Raw genomic sequence first — 6,662 nt, forward strand, 5'->3', positions numbered from 1 at the left:
ACAGTTAGGAGTGACATATTGTTGTTATGTTGTTTACAGTTAGGAGTGACATATTGTTGTTTTGCTGTTTACAGTTAGGAGTGACATATTGTTGTTATGTTGTTAACAGTTAGGAGTGACATATTGTTGTTATGTTGTTTACAGTTAGGAGTGACATATTGTTGTTTTGCTGTTTACAGTTAGGAGTGACATATTGTTGTTATGTTGTTAACAGTTAGGAGTGACATATTGTTGTTATGTTGTTTACAGTTAGGAGTGACATATTGTTGTTTTGCTGTTTACTGTGAGGAGTGACATATTGTTGTTATGTTGTTAACAGTTAGGAGTGACATATTGTCGTTTACTGTGAGGAGTGACATAATGTTGCTATGTTGTTTACAGTTAGGAGTGACATATTGTTATTTTGTTGTTTACAGTTAGGAGTGACATTTTGTTGTTTTGTTATTTACAGTTAGGAGTGACATTTTGTAGTTATGTTGTTTACAGTTAGAAGTGACATATTGTTGTTTTGTTGTTTACAGTTAGGAGTGACATATTGTTGCTATGTTGTTTACAGTTAGAAGTGACATATTGTTGTTTTGTTGTTTACAGTTAGGCGTACCGTACATTACGGCGGTAAAGGTGGATATTATTGAACACATGAACTCTGTCGCTCTCCCACATGCGGTAAGTTGTGTCTTTGAAACATTTGTTATAAATTAGAAATACAATAAGTATATATATGGACATTTACAGAGCAAATCGTTCTGTCTACACGTGTCTGGTTGATAGACAGGAACAAAGCTCAACATTCCAATTTTGTTATAAAGACGCTGCTTAGCTGTAAGTTGTTTCCGTTTATTACCCATATAAGGACATGTCAGATATTGCCTTGTACTTACATTGAATAGTGTTAAAACTCCTCATTAATGTTGGCCTTCACTTCTCCCCGAACACTCAAGTCGTCACGTCTCTCTGTTAACAGGGACCGGATAACACAGACATTAACAACACAGACACGGCGCGAGAAACATGCGAATGGACTTGAATTATGTGGACACATGATTTTCACGTGCAGTATTTACGTGGATCACAGGAACTATCGTCAGACATGGGCTTTATTAATAAAAGAAGTATACAGAAAAGATGACACATCTTTTTTTTCATTTAACTAAATGGTAAATGGTCACATAACTGTACGGCATCACGTCAAATGGTACATGGTTGAATGAAAGGACAGCGCGTGATCAAATGGTATTTGTAACAGGTACAAACTGCTGATAATCTGCAAAAAGATGGGTGTGACAGACAAACTGCTGTAGGACATTATGAATATAATAGAATGAGCGGTAGACAGCCTGCTTACAATCTACAAAAACCTGGGCAAGGTCAGAGAACCCTCCGACAATCACATAAAAATTAACGACAATGACCTGTCATATCTTTGATAATCAATAGTGAAGAGTTAAGATTTTTTCAGTGGAACTCTGATGCATGTAATATTATACAATTATGGACTTTTGTGCTGGTGAATATAATGTGATATGAACCTGAAAAGGCGATATTAACCGAGGCGAAGCCAAGGTTAATATAATTTGTTCAGGTTCATATCACATCATATTTACTAGCACAAAAGCCCATAACTGTTTTATTATATGCTTCTACAATAAAATTGTGTATAGTTAACCTTTACTAGAAGGAGTCTTCGTGTAAGTTTAGCCTGTGTTGAATACAACAGTTCGGCATCATAGTTTTCGACGACATCGTCAAGGTTCATTTCCTTACGTTTAGCATAGAGGACACGCACTGCGTGTTCGGTGGCCATCTTCTATTGGAATTGGCGTCTGATATATCGCGTTTCGTTCTAACTGCGTATGCGCTACGACAGGTTCCGGGGAAGTTCAACATATAGGCTATAACCAGTCTACATGAGTTTTTGAGGACTGGTCACGTGTATAGGGTCCGACCAATGTGATTGCGAGTAATGTTCAAGCATATAATAATGACATATATACGAGGTCTTATTAGGGACTTTCACTTATTTTCTATTTTTCAATTTCTTTGAACAATTATTTTGTAGTCGATGGGAAATTGCATTACAATGAATTTGTTGTCTTCATTTTTTCTGTTTTGATTTAAACATATTTTATTGATATAATCAAATGGATTGGGCACAAGTTATAACAACTTATAGAAGCCCTCTCCTCAACTATAATATTACATTGATAGTGATAGCGACATATGCCAATCAAAATAATTGTATGAAAACAAGGAACATAGAAGAAAAAATAAAATAAAATAACAAGAGAGTTTTGAAAGACAGAAGAGATCATAGAGATGAGTAGAGTATATTTCGAATGATACAAAAGGTTCATTCAAAGTATGAATATTTTGAAACTACTTAAACTTAAACTACTGCATGGCACGCACTAGCTACACATTCTTTTTACATCAGCTATTCGTTTGTCCATATAAAACACATTCCTTAGAATCCTTCCTCGAGTCAATCCTGTTCCTTCTAGGTAACATATCAAAGTGCCATGCAGCGGAATTATTTCAGTTTGAAAAGAAAAAATATTTATATACAATTTGCTGAACCAGTAACACTTTTAATTATTCTATAGACCTACAGAGCAGAATGAGAGGTTTAGGAGAGAAGAGATTATGACAGATTAGATACATATACCTGTTTACACGAAGTTTTGTTTAGAAACGGTCACTTGAATAAATAAAAGTCTGAACAATTTCAAAAATACGCTCATTGTCAACATTTGATAATTCAACCTTTCGGACAATAGTAGCTCTAGGTGCACAGGATGATATGGTATCAACTTATTTAACATTTCATGTCTGATGTTCCTGTACATTCGACATTGGCAAAGATAATGGTATGAGTTTTCACAGGGGAGGCCACAGGCACAAAAAGGAGATTCTACAAGGTTCACACTAAAGAGATCATAATTCAGTTGGCTACAATTGTGTCTAAGTTTAGTTAATAAGATATTAAGGCGACGGGGTCCGTGATTAAAGAAACAAGGTGGCTTATGATGTTCCGGAGCTATGGCATTTTGAATGGACTAACTGTAGTTTGATTTCTAGTGGTTTCTGATAAATTATTCCATTTTTTTTTATAGTTGCTGGTATATATGATGATCTAGTATTGGAAAGAATATAGTTATGCATGGTATAGTTATTATTATTTCTAAGGGGATATGGAGTTCTATCACATACTAAACCTGGAAGTAATGTATAAAGATATGACGGTGTTAGTTTATTGTGCATTTTGTAAAATAAAGTTAGCTTTCTTCGTTCTCTTCTGATATTCAAAGTGTCCCATCCCGTTTCAAAATATAAAGATTGAGAACTTGCATATACTGGAAACCCAGTTACTACTCTAGCAGCTTCCAGTTGAAGTTTTTCTAACAAATCAATATGGAATTTAGATAAACCACTCCAGAGTTCACAAGCATATTCCATTATAGGTAGAATGAAATATGTATATATTTTACTAAGAACTTTCCTATTCACCAGAAATTTTAATTGTCTTAAAGCATTTATTCGTTTTGAAGCACTTTTATAAATATTTTCAACATGATCACCCCATTTAGCATTTGCACTAAAAGTTACCCCTAAATGCTCATGGTTTTCAGAAAAATTTAAAATGCTGTCGCCAAACAATAGCTCCAGATCTTGATTTTTTTAAATATTTGAGATATATAGAACATCTGTTTTATTAGAAATAAATGTAACTAACCATTGCTTAGACCATGCATTTATACATTGAAGATCATGATTCATTACTCGTTCAATTTCGTTGCAGTTGTTAGAACCAAATATTGAAGAAGTATCATCAACAAAAAGTCTAGATACGCTAATTAAATTTTCGGAAATATCATTGATATAGATTAGAAATAAAATCGGGCCCAACACCGAGCCTTGAGGTACCCCAGCTTTTAATGACTGACTATTCGAAAATGATTCACCAATAAAAACTTTTTGTTGTCGGGCCTGTAGATAATTAATTAACCACTTCAAGAAATTTCCTGTAATACCATAAGATTTAAGCTTTTCAATCAGACCCTTATGCCAAACTCTATCAAAAGCCTTTGATATGTCACAAAAGATAATACAAGTATGTTTCTTTTCCTCAAGATTTAAACATATATTATGATAGATTTCGATTAGCTGATGCACAGTGGAATGATTAGACATAAATCCAGATTGTCTTGAATAAAATAATGAGTTTTCAAAAAAGTAGTTGTGAATATGTTTGACAATTACTCGTTCAAAAACTTTTCCTACATCTGGTAGTAAAGATGTTTATCATCTTTTTTGTACAAGGGCATTACTATAGCCTGTTTCCACAAAGTCGGGTATATACATTTAGACAATGACATATTAAATAATATTTGAAGAGGTTTACATATAGTTTTTGCAGTGTGTCGTAACATATGGTGACTAATACCATCTGTACCAGGAGCTTTACCTAATGTTAATACTTCCAAAACGTCTTTTATTTCCGAATGGTTTAATTGTATGGAAGCCAAGGAAGAATTAATTCTAAGATCAAGGGAAGGAAATCTAGCATCACTGTCATCCATTCTGAGAAAGAAGAAAAATAATTATTTAAAGTCTCATCCTTTTCAAAATCATCATATACAATACTACCATTTTGTGGATCAACTAATGGTGGAATTTCATTAGATTTACCGCCTGATTTAATTAACCGCCTCAACAGTTTCCAGATAATTTAGGATCTGATATTACATAATTATCAATAAGACCGTCTATATTAGCATAAAATGATTCTCGTGCATGCTTTTTCATATAATTTACTCGGTTTCTAGCTCTTTTAAAACAAGTTTTATCAATATCATTCATACTTCTACATTTTTTGTGTAACCTATCTCGTAATCGAATACATTTTCTCAATTCAGTCGTCATCCACGGCTTATCATTAGGTCTAATGCTAATAACTTTTTTGGGGATACATGCACTAACCATAGATTTAAATGTATTAGTAAACTTGTTACATGCTTCATCAATACTTTCCGATTCTATAAACATTTCATTTGAAGAAAAAAGTTCAATTTGCCTGTTTAGTTCATTAAAATCCGCTTGATTATAGCACCATATTTCACGTTTATAAGATAAATTTAATCTAATTAAAACTTCTATATATACTAAGCATGCTTCATGATCACTGATATTCCTATCTATAGGTAAGACTGATGATTCGATACATGTAATCTGTTCCGAAAAAATGAGAGGATCAAGAAGACTTGCACTATTATTGGTTATCCGTGTTGGAGAATTTATAACATTTCTCAGATTATAACTGGTTAAAATATACGATAAAACGTGTTGCCTAGAAACAGTTAGCATGTCTACATTTATGTCACCTATTATAACAAGCTTAGCCGATGAATCCATTGCTTTTTCTATTGAAGTACGAAATTGTTCCCAGAACATATTATTGGCTTTAGTAGGTCTATATACGGTACATAATAAAATTCTACTACGTGTAAATTCAAGTTGTATCCATACTAACTCGCCATTCGGAAACTCTAAGTCTAAACGTCTGGTAGCTTTTATCTGTGACGAAACATACACTAGTATTCCACCACCAGCATAATTCCTATCGGCCCTAAAAGGTTCGCTGAAACCTTGTCATTCTAAATCACGAGTTAGTATATTATCATCAAGATGAGTTTCAGTCAATGACATAACATTGTAATCATTTGCTAAGTCCATTATGTAATCTATTTTGTTTCTAAATCTGCGAATATTTAAATGGAAGATTGACAACTCATGACTAGTTGGTCCTGGATTTGGTTCGACATCCATGCATATAAGTAATAATATTAAGACAAAAACTGTGTACATATTATTGTTAAGATAATTTTGAAGTACCCTTTGTATAACTAAGATACCCCTAGGATGATACATATAGGCGAGTTGCTTACACCCTTTTAGAATTGATAACAGTATACATCTAAAAGTAATAAAAACTTTCTTACAGAGGAGACCGTATACTTTAACATAATATAATCCAATCGCGGCCCTATAACACGTTAGACACGTTACCCATTGTCAAAAACGTACACAATGCAGGTCATTGGGGAACGATCGGAGGCATTCGTACGAGGTAATAACACACGAATTACTTGCATTACTGCGTGTGAACAGGTAAGTCTGGGATAAAAAAAAAAAAAAAAAAAAAAAAAAAAAAAAAAAAAAAAATCGCTNTCTGAGATAGAGTGAACAGACAAACATAAGTAGAGAAAGTAAGTAGTAATCACTCATTGAGATTGGTTTTCTGTAAGATTTCAAACTATAGGAGAATCAAAAGTCATGGGACATTTTGTACATTCAAACAAAACAAGTACATAATATAACTAGTATGAGGTAATGCTAAGTACCGCTGAACATTTTATATACATATTGTGCAAGATATACCAAGGGCAATAGTGCAATAATTTGATAACCAGTATGTTCTGTATAAGAGTATATATACTTATAAACTTTGAAATCTTTACGCTGATACATATAAAAACGTCCATATAAACTTTTACATTTCCTCTCTATGTAAACTTTATACTCTGTAAACTACACACCTATACATGTATACATTTCTTTATACTCTGTAAACTACACACCTATACATGTATACATTTCTTTAT

The 6,662-nt window shown here is 33.1% G+C and overlaps 1 long non-coding RNA gene across 1 annotated transcript; it reads left to right on the forward strand.

Annotated features, from left to right (window-relative positions):
• The first annotated feature begins 473 nt into the window (after window positions 1-473).
• On the forward strand, window positions 474-1,124 carry LOC110458415. The gene is made up of 2 exons (XR_002463791.1): window positions 474-666; window positions 965-1,124. It is a non-coding gene; the product is annotated as an uncharacterized LOC110458415 (long non-coding RNA).
• The last annotated feature ends 5,538 nt before the right edge of the window (window positions 1,125-6,662 follow it).

Source organism: Mizuhopecten yessoensis, unplaced genomic scaffold, assembly GCF_002113885.1.
Source record: "Mizuhopecten yessoensis strain PY_sf001 unplaced genomic scaffold, ASM211388v2 scaffold9569, whole genome shotgun sequence".
Taxonomy (NCBI): Eukaryota; Metazoa; Mollusca; class Bivalvia; order Pectinida; family Pectinidae; genus Mizuhopecten; species Mizuhopecten yessoensis.